Source organism: Protopterus annectens, chromosome 1.part0 (assembly GCF_019279795.1).
Source record: "Protopterus annectens isolate FY-2018-M chromosome 1.part0, PAN1.0, whole genome shotgun sequence".
Taxonomy (NCBI): Eukaryota; Metazoa; Chordata; order Ceratodontiformes; family Protopteridae; genus Protopterus; species Protopterus annectens.
This window is the reverse complement of record NC_056725.1, coordinates 905,556,667-905,576,985: the sequence shown is the minus strand read 5'-3', so window position 1 is coordinate 905,576,985 and position 20,319 is coordinate 905,556,667.

The following is a 20,319-nucleotide window of genomic DNA, read 5'->3' as shown; positions in this document are numbered from 1 at the left end:
AGCTTTTACCACTATTTAGTATATGTAAACAAAATTGTACACACTAACTAGCACAACGTTGGGCAATGTTGAGCAATATTGGGCAACGTAAAGCAATGTTGGTTAACGTTGAGCAATGTTGGGCACGTTCGGTCAAAAGCAGGTAAACATGCTCATATTTGCTTTACTGTTCCTTAAGCAGTCTGTTCTGCCCAGTATGAAATTATAAAGCAGTGATAGTCCTCGAACCCATGCTACTTTGCACTATAGTCACAGTACTGAACCACTAAACCATGACAGTATTTCATTGGTTAGCCTGTATGAAGAAATGTTGATAGGTCTATGCAAAGTGTCTCATGGAAACCCTGCATGCACAGCATAATCCCTGTCAAGTTATTACACAAAGTTGAGCCCTGCAGTAAAAATACAACTTGATTTTCAACACACATATAGTATAAATGTTAATATCGGGCGTGTTCACACACGTCAACAAATGTAGTGGACTTCAGACAGCAACATACTGAAAGGTCATACTGGGCATGCTCACACACTTAGGCCATGTCTGAGTACAGCAGTGGGCCACACATATCTGGCAGTTGCATGTGTTAACCCAGGAACCTCTCACTATTCACCAATCCTGCCTTGTGCACACAGTTATATGACAACAGACACATATATAATATATTGGAACCCTGTCATAATCAAATATGTACTACAGATACTTAGGTTGTTCATAGAAAGTGGGAAAGCAACGAAGATAAAAAACCTGCAATCAGTATCATCAATAAACAATGTGCACTCCAAACATAATCATAGGCTCATAGGTTTATACTAGGCTATCTGCCCTAGGGCATTTATAAGCCTAGCCAGAGTGTGTTTGGCTTTCACCACCCTTTTAGATTAGTGGACTGTGTCTTTGAATAGTAGGTCACAGAAGATAGCCCTTTTACATTTAGTTTATTGTGCCACTGTCTACAAGGGACACAGAAGAGATCCCAGGGGTAAACTTACGATCTCCCATCCACTCGTCATGATTTCTCTTGAAGAGGGTCAGTGAGGGGCTCTGCCTAACTTGGACTGGGATTTTGTTCCAGAGTGAGAGGAGCCTCTGGGATATGAATCAGTCCTTCCAGCATGTCCTATTTATTTCTGTGCTGAGGTTTAAGTCCCTGGAGTGTGTAGCTATAAGGGATTTGGATTTCCTGAGGTGGAGCATATCCATTAATTCTGGGTTGGACATGGCTTTATACGTCAGGCACAGATCGCCTCTGAGTAGGCGGTAAACAACTGAGTAGAGCTGGAGTTTCTTTAGCCGAACTGCGTAGGGCATCTGTTTGACTCCCGTGATCCTCTTGGTGAAGTACTTTTGGGGTCTTACCAGTTGCTGCAGGTGTCGGGTAAGGTACATCTCAAATGGGGCATTGTATTCAATTATGGGCCTGATGAGTGATAAGTAGAGGTGAACAATGACCTCTCTTGATCTAGATGTGAAACCTTTCATGATAAGGTGGGCTATATAGAAGGTCTTTCTAACCACTTTAGCAACGTGATTGTCAAAGGAGAGATTACTATCTACTTGGGTCCCCAAATCCCCAATTACTTCTTCTGTACTTAATGGATTACCACCTATGTGGTAATTTGTAGGCACTTTGTTTTTCCCAAAGGGGATGACTATGCATTTTTTAGCATTTAGCTTTAGGTCATGGCTCTGGCACCAGTTATCTGTCTCTGTGAGACCCTTTTGCAGGATGCTTGTGTCAGCCAGAGAGTCGATTATGGCACCCAGTTTGCTGTCATCTGCGACCTTGTTCAGCCATAGTCCTCCCGTGTTAGCCTGTACCTCAGAGAAATATATACCGAACAAGAGAGGTCCCAAGACTGAGCCTTGTGGGACGCCACTTGTAACTGGTTTAAAGTCTGGCATGGCACCTGCAATTCTGACCATGTGGGTGCTATTCCTGAGCCAGTTTGCAGCCCATCTTGTGACATATGGATTGGTATTCAAACTGGTGAGCTTATTTATGATGCCTGAGTGGGGTATTGTGTTGAAGGCTTTTGCAAGGTCCACGTAGGCTGTGTGGACTACCTTCCCTTCGTCTATGGCCCACATAACTGTTTCAAAGAAGTTGACCAGGTTCAAGAGGCAAGATCTGCCCTTAACAAAGCTGAATTGGGCAGGATCCAGTGTCTGGTGGTTCCCGATGTCTTTGTTTATGAGTTCCATGATGATACGCTCCATAGCTTTGCAGACCAGGCTAGTCAGGCTTATAGGGTGATAGTTTCCAGGTTCCGTTGTGGCACCACCTTTATGGAGCGGGACCACTGTTGCTGTATGCCATTCCTTGGGTATATATCCTGTAGTAAGGCTGAGATTGAACAGTGACTTTATGTGAGGGTTAAGTTCTTCTTGAAGCTCGTGCAAGACGCAGCCTGGGACACCGTTCGGTCCCATTGATGCTGTGTTTTTTGCTTTGGAGAGGGCAGCTCTCACCTGTTCATCTGTGATGTCAGGGGGGCTACACAATGTTTGGGATGGACATTTGCTCTTTTGGGGAGGATGGGGGGGGGGGGGGAATTTGCACTGAACCTGTCTGCCAGGATGTTGGCAATGTCTTTGGGTTCAGTGTATTTTTTGTCATTTTGCACTAACTCAGAGCATATCTGGGAGTTGCCACCCAGGTTCCTGACATAACTAAAGAAGGCCTTGTGATTGTCTTTAGTGTCTTGTGCAATTTTTCTTTTGAAGCTGGCCTTAGATGATTTTATGAGGGGTCGTAACTCCTTGCTAGTACTGATCAGAGATGCCTTCCCTTTTTGGGATTTTGCTCTACCATGTAGTTGCTTCCTCCTTTTGTTGTATAGCTTATTTATGGCTGGGGTCCACCAGACAGGTATCCTGCCTTTGGAGGAGTCAGTCTTGGTTTTATTTGGGATAGCACAATCCATGCATTCCTGTAGGTGTCCATAGAATGCATTTGTAAAGGATTCTGCGGTTCAAGCCGTATATTCCACTGGCCCGGGGACTTTGAAGGATATCACCTCGGTTTTGAGAAGTGTGAAGTTTTCTTTTGAGAAGTTATTCACATAGGTGACCTTGGCTGGGGGTGGGGATGGGATATGGATGTCCAGTGAGATTAATTTATTGTCTGACCTTACCAATGAGGGGTATACCTCTGGTGTGGAACATAGAGTCCCCATGTTGGTGATGACTAGGTCCAATATGTTTTCCCCTCTTGTGGGGGTGGTGACCAGTTGTCCCATAGCATTTGAGTTTACAAATTCTAGGAACCATTGGGTGAGGGTGTTGGGGCTTGAGTAGTATTCCCAGTCAATGTTTGGGTAGTTGAAGTCACCCAATATAATGGTGTTTGGAGAGACCTTCATATTCTCCAGTGTTCTCAGGAAAGCCGAGTGGGGTTCCTGAGTTTGGGAGGGTGGTCTGTAGCAGGCTAAAAACTGAAAGGCAGTTTTGCCCACTGTTAGTTGCACATGAATGGTCGCCGATGCTTCATGCAGTGCTACTAACCTGGACGTGTGGGTATCTTTGATGTATATGGATACTCCCCTTCCTTTTGTGGTTCGGTCCGAGTTTTGTGGCCGAAAAGCATGGTATGAAGTATAACCTGGTAGTGCTGGGGTGCTTTCGGGGGACTTGAACCAGGTTTCTGTTACTGCACAGCTATCGATATTCTCCATACTGAGGAGAGCCTCGAGTGTGTGCATTTTGAGGTTTAGATTTCTGGTGTTGAGCAGCATTACCCTTAGTTTATTTTTCCTTGTATTGTCTATGGAGGTGGGTTTGTCTTTTGAGCCTTGCCTAAAAAAGAAACTATGGGGGTGGCAAGAGCCTTAGCCAGTATTCGAAAGCCCAGGGGTGACAGGTGCAAGCCATCCTTAGTGAAGCAGCGTGGCTTGTTGAGCATGTCATCCCAGGCTGACAGACACTGGATCCCCTTTGAATGACACCAATACTTTAGCCAATTGTGAAAATTGATAATTTTGTCTTTATACTGTGGCATCATTCTTGGTGAGGGTAAGATGCTACTCAAGGTCAGGGTCATATCGGCCTGGGCTACATGATCAGAGAGCTCCTCTATGTCTCTTTTCATGTAGTCCAGGGAGGTATGTCTCAGGTCATTCACACCAGCATGAACAATGACTGAGTCGTATTTGTACTTGCTTTGGAGTGACTTGAGTGCATGTGTTATGTGGCGGATCTTGCCACCCGACAGACAGCTTACAGTGACCTTCTCCTTGTTCAGCCTGATGAGTGGGACGTCAGTGTGTCTGACAATAGAGTCACCTATTACAAGTGTATTAGGTGTGTTGTTTAGCCTTAAGGGGAGTGACTGTGTGGCACACTGTCTTTGTGAACTATGTGATACGTGGGTATTGTTGTGGGGTAGCAGTTGTTTGGGTGTCTGCTTTGGAGGTCTCTGCTGCTTAGGCAGATTTTTATTTAGAGCCTCCGAGTATGTATGTGTTTATGTGTATGGTTTGCTGTTGCTATAGGTCTATGTGAGACTGGATTTGTGGTGTGTGTGGTAACCTTCTCCTCCTGATAGACTGTGCCAGTCATGGGTCAAGAGAGCTCAGCCTCCAGTTTGGCTATATAGTTGCATCTCTCACATATATTTGAGTTTGTTGGGAGGAGGAGAGGGTTGTCTGTGTACATAAGGCAGTTGTAACATTGCCTCAAAATTCCCATATTCACCAGCTGGACTGGAGAGTATACACGGAACTGACCTTTGGACATGTCAGGATATTATGATGAAATATGTTTTGACTGATCAAAAAGGATCAGTAGGGTGTTAAGTGTTTAAAAGAGTATAAGAGGGGTTTAGTGCTTAAGTTTGTTGGTGTTTTGGAAAGATTATATGCGAAGGAGTCCAGACAGAACCATGACACTTCCTTCAGCTATGTCATAAATAGCAATGTACACTCATATATGTCCTGAGTCAAGGCCAACTGAAAATGACTGACAATGCCAACATCCTGTCGGACAGGCCCATACATACATACCCACCTCCCACTGACAAAAGGCCCTGTCATCATACCAGGAGATATCACATGTAGAATGGGTAAACAGCTCCTTCCAAAGCCGAAAACATGGCATCATTTGGATTACATTGTTTCCCTATATGTGTCTTAAGTGAACTGCAGAACAAACAGACCCTGCACCTGAACAGTCTGTTGAGCCTCACCCTCTCTACAGGATATGAAACTGTTGAATGGGTTACAGCAACATATGGCACACTCCACAAGTGTTGATGCACAACAGACCATGGGAACTATAGTCTTATAAGCCTATGAAGTCTGATGTGCAAAGCCATGGAGTCCATCATGATTGAAGTCATAAACAGAGCTATTGGAAGCATACAAACACATAACCCTACCAACTTTGGTTTGGTCATGGGCAGATCATGGTTCCCAAACCTGCTAGACTGTTTGCAAGGCAGCCACCCAGGACATACATCACTGAAATGAGCTACACACATCCAACATAGACTTTGCATAGCCCTATTCCAACATGCCAGACACATGTCGTATCCACAAAATGAGCAACCTGTGCATAAATATGTATTGTCATATGATGGATTGGCAAAAGTGGTCCACAGATAGATCACACAAGCTAAGAATTGTGGAGTCCTGTTCAAGCTGTAAACACCTGCTGTCCCCCATGGCTCAGTCCTGGGATTGCATAAAACAAAGTGCACACACATTATCATGTCTAGTCTGATGATGTCAGCATCCTACAAATATAGCAGGAGAAATGAAAACTCCCAGAAAAGCATATAGCACGTTGTGTTAATGCGTATCTGTTTAGTATCATAATATAGGTAGGGGTTTGAATCCTGCAATTACTGAGTTTGTGTGTGGGGGGGGTGGTGTATGTTTGTGTGTGATTCCCTTTTAGAGGTGTGCCCTTTTTGGACACTAGGAAAACACCTTAAAAGAGGTATATTCCTCTTTGGCAAGTCTTATGCTGTCAGCATCCCACAAATACAGCAGTGGAAATAAAAACTCCCACTAAAGCATATGGCGCATCGTGTTAAAGCGTGTTTCTCTAGTATCATAACATAGTTAAATAGGGGTTTCAATCCTGCAATTACTGAGTGTGTGGGGGGGGGGTGTATGTTTGTGTGTGATTTCCTTTGAGAGGAGTGCCCTTTTTGGACACTAGGAAAACACCTTAAAAGAGGTTTATTCCTCTTTGGCAAGTCTGATGATGTCAACATCCCACAAATATAGCAGTGGAAATGAAAACTTCCAGTAAAGCATATAGCACGTCGTGTTAAAGCGTATTTTTCTAGTATCATAACATAGTTAGGTAGGGGTTTAAATCCTACAATTGCTGAGTGTGTGTGTGTGGGGGGGGGTATGTTTGTGTGTAATATCCTTTGAGAGGAGTGCCCTTTTTGGAGACTAGGAAAATACCTTAAAAGTGGTATATCCCTCTTTGGCAAGTCTGATGATGTCAGCATCCCACAATTACAGCAGTGGAAATGAAAACTCCCAGTAAAGCATACAGCGCGTTGTGTTAAAGTGTATCTCTCTAGTTTCATAATATAGTTAGGTAGGGATTTGAATCCTGCAATTGCTGAGTGTGTGTGTGTGTCGGGGGGGGTGTATGTTTGTGTGTGATATCGTTTGAGTGGAGTGCCATTTTTAGAGACTAGGAAAACACCTTAAAAGTGGTATATCCCTCTTTGGCAAGTCTGATGATGTCAGCATCCCACAAATACAGCAGTGGAAATGAAAACTCCCAGTCAAGCATATAGCGCGTCCTGTTAACGTGTATCTCTCTCTAGTATCATAACATAGTTAGGTAGGGGTTTGAATCCTGTAATTGCTAAGTGTGTGTGTGTGTAACACTGTTGGTCAATATGTTGTGGGTTTTGTTTTACTACTGTATGACATATCAGTAAAACAACAGTATGTGCATTGCACACTTCAGGTATCTGTGTGGCAAATACATATATGTACATGTGACCTCAATTAGTTCATAGGTGTGTAGCCTGCTTTCTACATGAATGCATCTGTTACCTTTGACAGATTTTGCTGCTGCTTCTCAGACTTTAGGTCACATATGTATGTTTGTGACAAGGCCAGCCACTGTAGTGATCTGTGGCCTAGGTCATCTGTGTCACACACACCCATGACAGTTCTTATAGAATAGTGTGAGTGAGGGTTCATGCCTGGGGTATATTTCAGACATGTTCAAACACAACAAAGTCTGTCAATAATGAACATTCATTATAGGTGTACAACAACCTTGTGGATATGCATACAGACCCCTTATTGCTTATGTGATACACTGAGGGACTTCAGAATACCTATGGAAATGTGAATACCAAAGGACAGATGACATAACACGTGGCTGTATGTACACATCGGTACCCCTTCTACATGTTGTGGGCTACTACCTATGTGGTACTGTCGGGATACTATGTTTAGTAAATGTGGATGACTATGCTATAGTTGGCTTATAGCTTTACAGCATGGGTTGGACAACAGATATCTGTCTGTAAGATAACCTTGAGGAGGATAGGTGCCTCATCCAGAGAATGCATTGTAGGCCACTGTATGCATTACCAGATGTGGACGGACATATCCCTAGTGTGTTTGCTTGTACCTAAGAGGGCTACATGCCAAACAGGAGTGGTCCCAGGAATGGTTGGCGGTCAATACCACTGGTTACTGGTATAGTATCGTAATGGAAGGATCCAAATGCTACTGTGTTTCCTACAGCTGTGTGTCAGTTGTCAAGACATCATCTAACGACTGGTTATAGTCAGGCTGTTGAGGTTGTGTATACTACCAGAATGCAAACCAATGACAGAGAGTAACAGTATCACCCACAGCATAGTGTCAGATCATGTCATACACACATTTGTACCCAAGTTAAAACATATGTGTAGTAAAATGCATACTGGCCACCAATAGAAACTATGAAGTGTTAACACTGTGTAATACAGGGCATGTCACCCTTCCCATGTGTCCAATATGCACGTACATGCAGACAGTGCACCTCCACAATGTTCACAAATGTACACCTGCAAATCTGTACTGCACACATCACACATGTACTGTCCACTCACCAACACATGCTGCCAGAACTACACACATCAGCCAAGTGGCACATGGGTGGACAATACATTTTTGGAATTAACACTGGTGTAAACAATACTACATTGATAATCATAGCTTTAATGCATCATGCCTGCTCAGATATACCTACAAGGATATCATTACACTTTACTGTTGGCAACATGCTAAAATTGCTTCACTGCTATTAAGTCACCCTGTGCATCAACACCATGTTAGCCTGTTCCTGCATCATAGGTTCATAGGTTCATAGGTTCATACTAGACTATCTGCCCTAGGGCATTTATAAGCCTAGCCAGAGTGTGTATGGCTTTCGCCATCCATTTTAAATTAATTTTGCTATGCCCTTTTTCGAGGTTAGTATACTGTGCCTCTGTCTAACAGTGACACAGAAGTGATACCCGGGGTAAACCTATGATCTCCCATCCACTCATCAAGATTCCTTTTGAAGAGAGTCAATGAGGGACTCTGCCTAACCTGGACTGGGATTTTATTCCAGAGTGAAGGGAGCCTCTGGGTTATGAATCTGTCCCTCCAGCATGTCCTATTTATTTCAGTGCTGAGGTTCAAGTCCCTCGAGTGCGTAGTTCGATGGGATTTGGATTTTCTGAGGTGCAGCATGTCCATTAATTCCGGGTTGGACATGGCTTTATACGTCAGGCACAGATCGCTTCTGAGCAGGCAGTATGCCACTGAGTAGAGCTGGAGTTTCTTTAACCGGGCAGCATACGGCATCTGTTTGATCCCCTTGATCCTCTTGGTGAGGTACTTTTGGGGTCTTTCCAGTTGCTGCAGGTGTCTGGTAAGGTACATCCCAAAAGGGGCATTGTACTCAATTATGGGCCTGATGAGGGATACGTAAAGAGGCACAATGACCTCCCCTGATCTAGATGTGAATCCCTTCATGATTAGGTGGGCTATATAAAATGTTTTTCTAACCACTTTGGCCATGTGGTTGTCAAATGAGAGATTGCTATCAACTTGGGTCCCCAATGTTACAGATGACAGGAGGTGGCACAGTTTCATCATATGCACAGGTTGTGTTGTTGGTTTGCCAGAACCCGACATTGACCCATCCAATCGACATGTATGTGTGTGTGTGTGTGAGTGTGTGTGAGGGACAACAGTACAGCATTGGTCAATGTTGATATAATGTGTGTGTGTATGTGTTAGCCCTAGGTGTTTGGTTTATGTGTGTGTGTCTGCATGCACACAGTTCCACCATGTGGCTGCCAAATACGGGAGGTTGTGGGACAGCCACAGACTGTACCTGCCAGGCTGTACAGATCACCATCTCTGGCCATGGACACAGTACCTGTGCCTGGCAGGGGTGCCACGGACAGCATTGGGTACTAATCCAGAGTGGGTACTATCATCAGAGGCAGAGGGATGTCAACTGGACCCATGTCCCTGCTGGGACTGGCCAGAGCCATGTGCATGTGGTCTTCTAGGATGGTCTATTGACAGCCCAGCCCCAACATTGCTGAGGCTGGTACTGCCACTACGGGAGCGGCTGTGACTTGTGTGTCGTCCGACAGCTGATGATGTTGCTGGCATACTTCCATGTCAACGTCTCAGCCATCCTGCACTGTCCTGGCTCATGGACATGACATTGCAGAGGACATCTAATGTCTCCCCCTCAATGACCTCAGTGTAATTACAGATGACACCAGCAAGGTCACAGATACTATCATTGGTAGCAGTGTTATGGGCCCTCTGCGCCCTTAGTCCCTGTCTGGTGTACCAATCCATATGTGCCTGTGCCTGCATTGCAGCCCGGAACAAACCTGAGGTTGTAAGACCTGTAGGGGCACATCTGCCAGGGGCATTACAACCAGCAGTGCTCCCACGAGAACCCCTGGACATCTGCCTATGTGGTACCATTCCAGGAATCTGGGTATGGCTGCTGTGAGGGGATGCATGTGCCATAGATACCACACTATCCTGGTCATTGCCTACTGTATGCTTTCCCTCAGCTAAGGCCGTTGGTGATGAGGGATGTATTGGCAGTATGAATGTGCACATAGATGTGGTGGAAAGCTGTGTACTGTCGATTAGTGGACCAACGACAGACCCTGTCAAACCTGCCTGTGCCACAATACATGTATCATCATTTCCACTATTTGTGGCAGTGACTTCAGGTTCCCTGCTGCACTCAACCAACACAACCTCAGCACCTGTGAGAGGAAAACAGGAAACACACTTTACAATCTGTACATGATGTTAGCACACATGCACACATGAACACATGAACACATGAACACATGCACACATGCACACATGAACACAAATACACTACTCACTAAAGTTCACACACACACATACACACACACACACACACACACACACACACACACACACACACACACACACACACACACACACACACACACACACACACACACACACACACACACACACACACACACACCAACAGCAATACAGAACATACTCATTAGTAGTTGATGGTGGAGTACAGTATCACAAGCCAAAGAGTCCTATCACACATGTCAGCATGCAGGATGTGTGTTGCTCAACATCATGCAATGTGAGTGTAGAGAGTCCTTGTTAATAACAGTATACATGTCTTTGATGCATTTGTGTTGTTCAATGATTGGCCTCACCCTGGAACACAATGTGTACATGGACACAGCATTGCTGTGCAAGTATTACATGCTTTTCAATGTCCTGTGCACCATCACTCATAGGTATACATACCATGGCTGGATGCACACAACTGGCAGGTGTATAACAATGAATGCTATGTGTAGTACTGTAGTTACTGTAAGTCGATGTAGTGTAGTACCATGAGCCATTATCAGGCAGCATCATGTGGTCACTCAAGGCCACTAATGTGTGCCACACTGGAAACTATCTTGCTGTACCTGAACTGCAGCACTGTGGTTACATTAACCATTTCACAGACAGTTGTTACATGGGTATGTAAGGTGTTCAATAGGGAGCATTGCCTAACATGAATGTGTTGTGTGTTGGAGAGTGTCACAGCACCCCATGATAGGCCTCTACCCCTCAGGTATAGTATGTGTGCTGTGTGGTTGACATTTGGGATACTGGAGTCTGAACTTACAGCAGGTGTCTAAATACACCATGTGTATCATATTACCACTTACTGTGTATGACAAAGTGGTGTATGTTGTGTGCATGTGTATTGACTCTGCCTATACAATGTCCACTACAGTGTACCACAATGGTTTGGGATGCTCTGTGTATTGTATGTGTTTGAGGCAGCTACTCATGTTACTGGGATGTGCATAGTCCCACAGAAAACATGCAAAGCATGCATTATGTGTAGGTGCTTTACATGTATATATGGCCTACAACTCACCTATGACATGCACATGTTATTTGCTATATTAAATGTAAAACACTCACCAGCATGGGTCTGCTGTAATGCTGTCACACCAGAGGGACCTACAAGGATATGAGGCAGTTTGTCAGTGTCAACGACTATGGCATTGCTACTGAGAGTTTGCAATTTTACAGTAGTACAATGGGTGACAGTCACAGGCATACAGATTATGTTACAAATTATCAGTATTGCACAACACCAGGCTCCACATCTTCTAAATACATCTTCTAAATACACAGTACACATCTGACATATGCATGTTCTAACAATCGAGCTAACAGTAGTCTACAGATATGCCATGTTACATGCACGCTCTGAGTCAACTTGCTGAGTGACTCTGGCCTCCATGATGACACGTGTCTGTTGTAGTGGTTGGCCAGGAGCCACCACACTGAGGAGCAGCTCTTCCACTCTGGTGAGGGGCAGATGTGATGCTGCACCACCACCTGTGGCAATCTGTTGTCTGCGGACATCAGAGGCATGCTGCCGGACATGTCTAATTAAATCCCTGCAGTGATGGCGTACCTGCTCATAAGTCCGGTTATGCATGCCTACGTCATTCACCCGATGGACAACATCTTGCTACAGTGCAGTGTGCCCATGCTGGTCCTGGCTGGTTCTGGAGAATAGCAGGGTGTGATGTTGTAGTAGGGTAGATATGATTATTTCATCCTCTTCAGGGGAATGCTTGGTTATATGTTTTACATGTTCACATGCTTTTATGTTTTTATTGACTTTTCAGTCACTTGTTGATATATTAATTTTATATACTATTTAGTGTTGACATGTGTTGTTTCTTTAAGGGTTTCGTAAACAGATTTCCAAAAGACAACAAGTCTAAAATTAATCCGGTGTCTGCCAATAAGCGGAACAAGCCAAAAGACGTCTCTTGATTAAAAAAGAGTTTTAATCCACATAACGCCCCAAAATCACACTCAATATTCCCCTGAAAACAACGTTCTTCACAAACAAACAAACGGACAAGAACAACACGCTAAACGCAGTTTAGCGCTTTCAACCAATGAACTGGTCTTCTTCAGAACTGCAAGTAGAAGCATTCAAGGCAACTAAATAAACTTTTTGGCGCCAAGAAATTAAATCGTATCTTAAAGCCACATACTTAAAATACAATAAAATAAAATAAAATGTGATGCATATAATACAGTGAATTGGATACTTATCTAAAATTAATTGGATACTTATCTAAAATTAATTATTATTTTACATGCAGACCCCTGTAAATAATATGTACGTTAATTCATTGTTGCACCTACTATAACTCATAAATATCATATAAACACAGTATAACCATAGAAAATACATAAAAATTACTATAATCTACAAATTATTTATATAAATACACAAATTAACTAATCAACATGTGTATACTAATTCCCAAATGGCTAATATATATGTAAAATCTCATCATATGTACATAAAATATAATTAAAAATATATATAATATTGACTAAATATATGTATAAAAACCAAAAAAATCAAAAGAATCAAAAAATTCAAAAAAATATTGTATATATAAATGTGAATACCAAAAAACTGTGACCGTATAATATGATAAGTGTAATAATAAGATGTATAAAAGCTATTGGACATGGCAAACCCATTAATCATATGTGAAGGCAGGACTTGACTACAGAAGATTCTAAAATTCCAAAATTACCATATAAATGTCTCTGTCATCCACTAATATGCTTCTGAACTGATGTATCAAATAGATATATAACTAATAATAAATAACTTCTATATGAGGAGGCTTTTAATTGAACCCTTTAAGGGTTTAGTTTTAATTAAATTATTACATCACTGACAAATCCTATTTATTCAACAGGAAGTGATGTTTTACATGTTTGAAAAAGTTTGGTACAAGCCAAACGAAAGCGCTTATTGGAATTGGATTACTCGATTTTATGTTATATGTTTGTACATATTTTACTTTTTCTTCAGTAAAACATTTTTCAGCCAGTCCGTATTACTGTTTTTTTCAGGGATTGTAATATGTTTATGTGGAGGATGTCCAACAGCTATGGATGTGACACAGCTCAGTATGTTAGGCAGAGGTCACCTCTGGGTAGGCACTATGCAACACAGTGTAGCTGTGGTTTTGTGAGTCAGTCTACATGGGGCATCTGTTTGAGGCCAGTATTACTCTTTGTGAGGTATGTCTGTGGCCTTTCTAGTTGCTGTAGTTGGCATTGTACTCTCTAATCAGTTTTAAGTGTGATACATAGAGGGGAACATTGACCTATACTTCCCTAGATGACACACCTTTTGTGATGACATGTACCACATAGACAGAGTACATGACCAGTGTGGCACTGTGATTATCAAAGGGGAGGCTACTGTCCACCTGTGTCCCATGTTCTCTTATTACACCTTTGGTTTTAGGAAGACTACCACCTATGTGGCAGTTAATGGGTACAGTGTTCTAGCAAGAAGGGATGGTACTGCAGTGTCAACACTGAGCTTCAGTCCATACCTTGGTCGCCATGCACCTGTCGCAGTAAGTATGCCCCATGTCTCTCTCTCTGTATCTATATCTATATCTACATATCTATATATATCTATCTATATATATATATATATATATATATATATATATGTCTATATATATATATATATATATATATATATATATATAAATATATATATGTCTATATATATCTACATATATCTATATATATATATATATATATATATACACACACACACACATGCATACACACATACATATAATCATCCATTGCTGTACATACAGATGTGCATATAGGCACATATACAGTCCACTATTCATGGTGGGAATATCACTTATGCGATAGTTGTGAGATATACAGTCATGTAATAATATTGCACAGTATTGTGCAGACTGCATTGAAGGTGTTCTCAGCCCATGTAGCTTTATCAAGCCTCTCTGGCTGCAACACTGCAAAACTGACAGAGCATGCCCACAGCATTTAACCACCACATGTCATATACCAGCACTGCATGCTGTTTTCTTTGACACACACTACAACCTACATAGAAATATAGACATAACAACCTTCAAAAACGTATATATGTACACCCTTCACAAACAATTGCAGTATGTCCCTTGCCCTATGCACATGTACAGATACATAGAGCTACGTACTGCTGCCACATATGGATGATTCACAGTATGTAGAGTACTCTTCATAAACATCTACTACATGCCAGCAAATACATATGTGTTACATACCTTTCATTTGTATTGCTGTGTTCCATTTGTTTTTAAAGGAAATTTCTTTTTTTTTGTCTGTTGCTCTTTCTTTTTCTGTGTCTCTCTGTTCCTGTCTCTTTGTCTATCTTTGTCTGTGTCTGTGTCTGTGTCTTTGCTTCTGTCTCTGTCTCTCTCTCTCTCTCTCTCTCTTGCTCTCTCTCTCTTGCTGCAATGAGATTATTGTATGTGCAGACAGCAAGTACAGCCTGCTTTTCTAGGTATCAGCACATGTGCATGTGATGGCCTCTGCACTAATTGGTGCCCACCATTTATTAATTGCATGTAGCCTGCTGTGTGGTAATTGCAGTACTCACTGTCATGGCACCCCACTGCTATAAAATGCTAGGTTAGGTAGGCGTAGTCCTTTCAGTTTTCCAAAGTGGGGCCCATGCTTGTTTGCTGTGGTCACCGTTGTGTCAGTCAGAAGGTTGGTATACTTCTTACCTCTGAAGCTAGGGTTGTAGCCAGTGATCTGCATGTTGTACTCAAACCTGACTGGTTCTGCTTCTAGTACACATTTGTCAGTGTAGAATTTTACTCACCCCTCCAAATGCTTACACAAGATACATGGGAGTATGTACATTCTTTTCTAATTAGACAATCAACTGCCATACAAAAATAGTTATTGCAATGTATTCCTCTGGCACATGAACTGTTTGTGAACTACTATACTGTAAATATTAATTACCTCACTTCTGAACAGTTGTTTATTTGTGTTGACATTAACATGGGCTGCTCAAGACAACTAAACACATTTCAGTACTGAGTATGCCTACCTACATCCTTGGTAGAGCCTGAATACACAGTTATATTGCTCTTTTGGGTAGGGGTGCAGAAGTACAGAGAGCATTATATATTATTGTGTGATGTTTATCTTGCTGAACATACAGGGTTGCTGTGTACCTATTAGTCTAACAAGGCAAGTAGTCTGTCTGCGTTGCTCCCACTTGTGGACATATCCAGACGTTAGACAGAGGTTAGCCTATTATTCTTTGTCTGTGCACCACACCGGTCTTTTCTGCACTGGAACAATGACATTGTCACAGTTGGTTGCTACCAGTACATGGCTACATCCTTTTATATTTCTGTGTTGTACTCCTACATAAGGGTATGCTTGTGGGACTCATTCCAAAGCTATTTGCAGAGTGTATAACAGCAGAAAAGCTGAAATGCCTGTGTGTTTCTGCCTCTGCCAGGCCTCTGATATACTCAGGTATATATTTGAACAGCCTCAGGGAAAGGTACATATAAGTGGTGTACACCTGTAATATATTACAGACATTAAGCTGAGACTGTGAGAGAATCAGATCATATGTACTAATAAAGCTTTTCTGACGTGCACGCAGTTTGTACTCTTACTTATTGACATTATTCATTAAGTGTAATTCCCCACTTTTCGGCCTACCATCAGTACATTTCAGAGGGATTCTGAGAGACAAAGCTAACATTTGGTTATGAATCAGGGACATCCCTGAAAAGCAGTCACAGCTGGGAATTATGGCCTCTGCCCTGTTCAAATATGCCAGTGTTTATCCTGCTCTGATACTGTGTGGGGTTTGTAAAGTGCTACTGCACATTATTTCCTGCTAGAATGGCTGGTTCTCTTTTCACAGTCATGTTATGCAATTCCACAACAGCTGCTGGTAAAGATCCACAGAACAAGATTTGTGTTATGACATTCCTATTTTCCCTTTGCATTCACTCATTGTAATGCATGATATATTTATTACAACACCAACTTGTTGTATATCAACTGTGGCCTAGTGGTACTTCATGCAGTGTAGTGTGTCCGGGGTTCGAGACTGACAGAGGTGTTTTATTTTGCTGCTCAGCAGAATAAGGGCCCTGCCATGCAGACTGACTAAGGCACTTTTAAGCAGTTGTAAGTGGGTTTTCGCGGGTTTGCGCGATGCTTAGCAATACTTAGCTAAGCGCACACATGTTCCACTCGCTCACACATGCTAACTAATGCTTAAAAGTGCTTATTCCCGCTAACCCCCTCACTAATTTCTTTGAAAGAAAAAAAAATGGGGAGATAGGAAAGTAGTGAAAAAGGGGGCACATAGAGGGAAAGACAGTAGGGAAACAAGCTCGGGATGTGCAGGACGGGTGTAGGGAAGGTCCATAGCTGCCCATTTCTTTACCAGCAACAGCTGTGCATATGCAATAAATTTGGAGTGAAATTTAAAACCTTCCACCCCTGAGAGAGGGGTGAGGACAACAAAGTATGTTGTACTGCCAATTATAATTATCAGTTTACATGCAGACATGTGTGCAAAATGGGCAGCTATGTATGGGGCGTAATTTTTTTGTGGGAACAGATTGCCTTTTTTTTTTTTTTTTCAGATGAGAGTGGAATGTGAGGTAGTGGAAGTAGGTATATTTGGGGAGGTAGGTTGGGGAGGTAAACAGACAAGACAAACAAGATGCATACAGGGGTGGAGTATGACACATGGGGTGGGTGAACACAATTGACGGGGATGGATGTTTGGAAATCGCAAGTCCATGAGACCACAGATGGTAACAGTGGAACTGAGATCCCCACCCATGGGCAGTCACCACTGCACCTTCACAGCCCCGAGGGTGGCTGTACTGGGGGCTGTGTAGGAGGGGCAGGCTCAACCATGAGTCGCACCACCCTCGCCTCGAGCTGGCGTAGGGGATCAGCGACTAAACACTGGATCTCCCTACACACCACAGCCTGGACCCTTCGGAGGGTAAATGGTGGCCCTTTTCCGCCCACACTTGCATGGGGGGGACGAGCCCCATCCCCTGCAGTGCTTCCACCCAAAGGTGGCACAGGACCAATGGAGGAGGGGAGCCTGGGCTGTGCACCAGACCTGCTGGTGCCATGTGCAATCGCCAGCTGAGGAGGGACAGGTGGGTCCGCTGGGACAGGCCCTCCCATACATTCTGTGATTAGGTGTGTTTAATTACAACATAGACAACAGCATTCTAATTTAGTTGTAACAGAATGCAGTAATATTCCCATTAACCCAATACACCAGGGTTCCAACAGTTGAACAGCAAGCATAACACATGCATATATTGAATGATAGTGGACATTCCAACAGCATGCAGGGATGACTGGTGGCAACAGGCCACCAAGATTGTGATGTTTGAACAGGGCACATGCATCAAAGTAAATGCAGATATTCATAGAACAATAGGACATATGTCCCAACAAATGTTTTGAGATTAGACATACCCATTGAGGTGTGAAATTGCATTGTTTATGCACATACAGTAGGGTGTAAAATGAAACCTCCATTAACATCTTATAAGTACTTTTAGTCTACACTACATTCCTATTGACTGCAGGTGTATATCCCCTACATGTATTATTACACTAGGCAACATGCATTAGGTTGTGTAATGGGTTTGGCTAGTTCATTATATACCTGACCTATATCTGACATACTAACTGTCCAAGATGCAGATGTTACTGCTACATAGTTATATATTTTATTTATATTTATATATCTACATATCTGGTTGTATTCATGTGACATTTTTAGTTAAATTTCTACAGAACCCTACATTTCATGTAGCACACTCACATTTCTGGGGAACACATTAACAAGCTACTCGTGTGCCAGATTTACCTATGCATGGCAGCCATTAACCGACTGTTGAGGACTGTATATATGCTTCACAGCTACTGGCACTTCCTTCCTCCACTTTATATGGGACTGCCCAACTGTGGGTTGACAGCACTTCATACAACAGTACTATTTATATAATGCAGGGTACAACAACATTTCAAAGTAAGTGACACAGACACACTCCAAGTATTATACCTTTATTAATTACATTACACACTTTTCTACAGGCTCTCTCCTTTATTTGATATTACAGTGCATACGGAAGACATATTCAAGACATATTATACCTTTATTATAGGTTCATAGGTTCATACTAGACTATCTGCCCTAGGGCATTTATAAGCCTAGCCAGAGTGTGTTTGGCTTTCGCCACCCATTTTAAATTAATTTTGTTATGCCCTTTTTCGACGTTAGTATACTGTGCCTCTGTCTAACAGTGACACAGAAGTGATACCCGGGGTAAACCTACGATCTCCCATCCACTCATCAAGATTCCTCTTGAAGAGAGTCAATGAGGGACTCTGCCTAACCTGGACTGGGATTTTATTCCAGAGTGAAGGGAGCCTCTGGGTTATGAATCTGTCCCTCCAGCATGTCCTATTTATTTCAGTGCTGAGGTTCAAGTCTCTCGAGCGCGTAACTCAATGGGATTTGGATTTTCTCTGATTTGTACTCCGTCCCTTGGAACTGGCCCTGCAGGAGTCTAGAAGCATGACGGTGGACAAGGAGCCAAACCATATATTTTGACTCCTCGATGCCCCAGCATTGTGCTCGAAAGCATGTACCCTCTCCATCACCAGACATTCTAACTGCAGATGGGAGCTACAATCAGTTATGGTGAGTATTCCCGCCTGTGCAGCTTAAATATGCCGCATTTCCCGCACTTTTTTGTGATTGGCCATTTTTGAAAATTCTTGGCTGACTGCAGACCTGCTTAGCAATGGTTAATCTACCATTTATAAGTATATGTATGTTAACAGTTGCTGTTTATTCTACTCTGTCATGGCTTAGTGGTTCAGTACTTTGATTATGGTGCACAGTGTCCTGGGTTCACACCTTATCATTGCTTTTTATTTTACTACTGTCCAGACAGGCTAGGAGGTGCGGCTGTGTTTAGGCAACTTTGCTCTACGTTGCTCCACGTTGCCCTACGGTGCACTGGTTGGCCAGGTGAGCAACTCCGCACAAACCGATTGCGCTGGGTAAAGCACTACTTTGCTATGGGCAACTGTATTGCGCTGGGTAAAGTGCTATTTAGCTATGGGCAACTATATGGCGCTGGGTAAAGCGCTGCTTAACTCCGGGCAATTTTATGTCAGGATCCTTCTTATATTTATAAATATACATTTTATTCACTGATACATAGGCCATTTCAATGCTTTTTAGTAAAATTGTATTCAAATAAGTCAGGAATTATTTCATATACTAATTTAAAACATAAAATAGAAAGAGGAGTGGTGGGACTTGAACCATGCATGCCTCCTCTTTGTGCGAAGGCTATACCACTATGCTATTACTATTTGGCTTAATTTGCATAAACATTCCTTATTATGCTCTTCAATGTCAAAATTGCTAACTGCAGCTAAGCAATGGGCACACCCACACAAACATGTGCAAATACGGGCAGCTATATCGGGAATATGAAAAAAAAAAATTTAAATGTTTTACTTTTTATAACTGTACTGGGGATTTACAATGCGACGGAGTGTAGTATTGGGTATGTAGACATTTGAGCGGACTTGCTCATGTGTGTTGTCATTTCACAATTCAAACACTTGCAGGGAAGTGGACCTTTGGACTGCTCGGCAGTCAGACACACCCCCTGCTTTCCTGCACGGTCCGTGTTAGACTTAGAGTGGAGTCAGCGTGCCCTCATGAATATGCATGGCATGCTAACGTCATACTGTTCAGCTGCAGTTTCTGAGTAAGACTTATTTAGTCTTACACAGAGGATTCGTGAATCTGGGGGATTGATATAGATATATATGGTGAGTGCCTCTAAT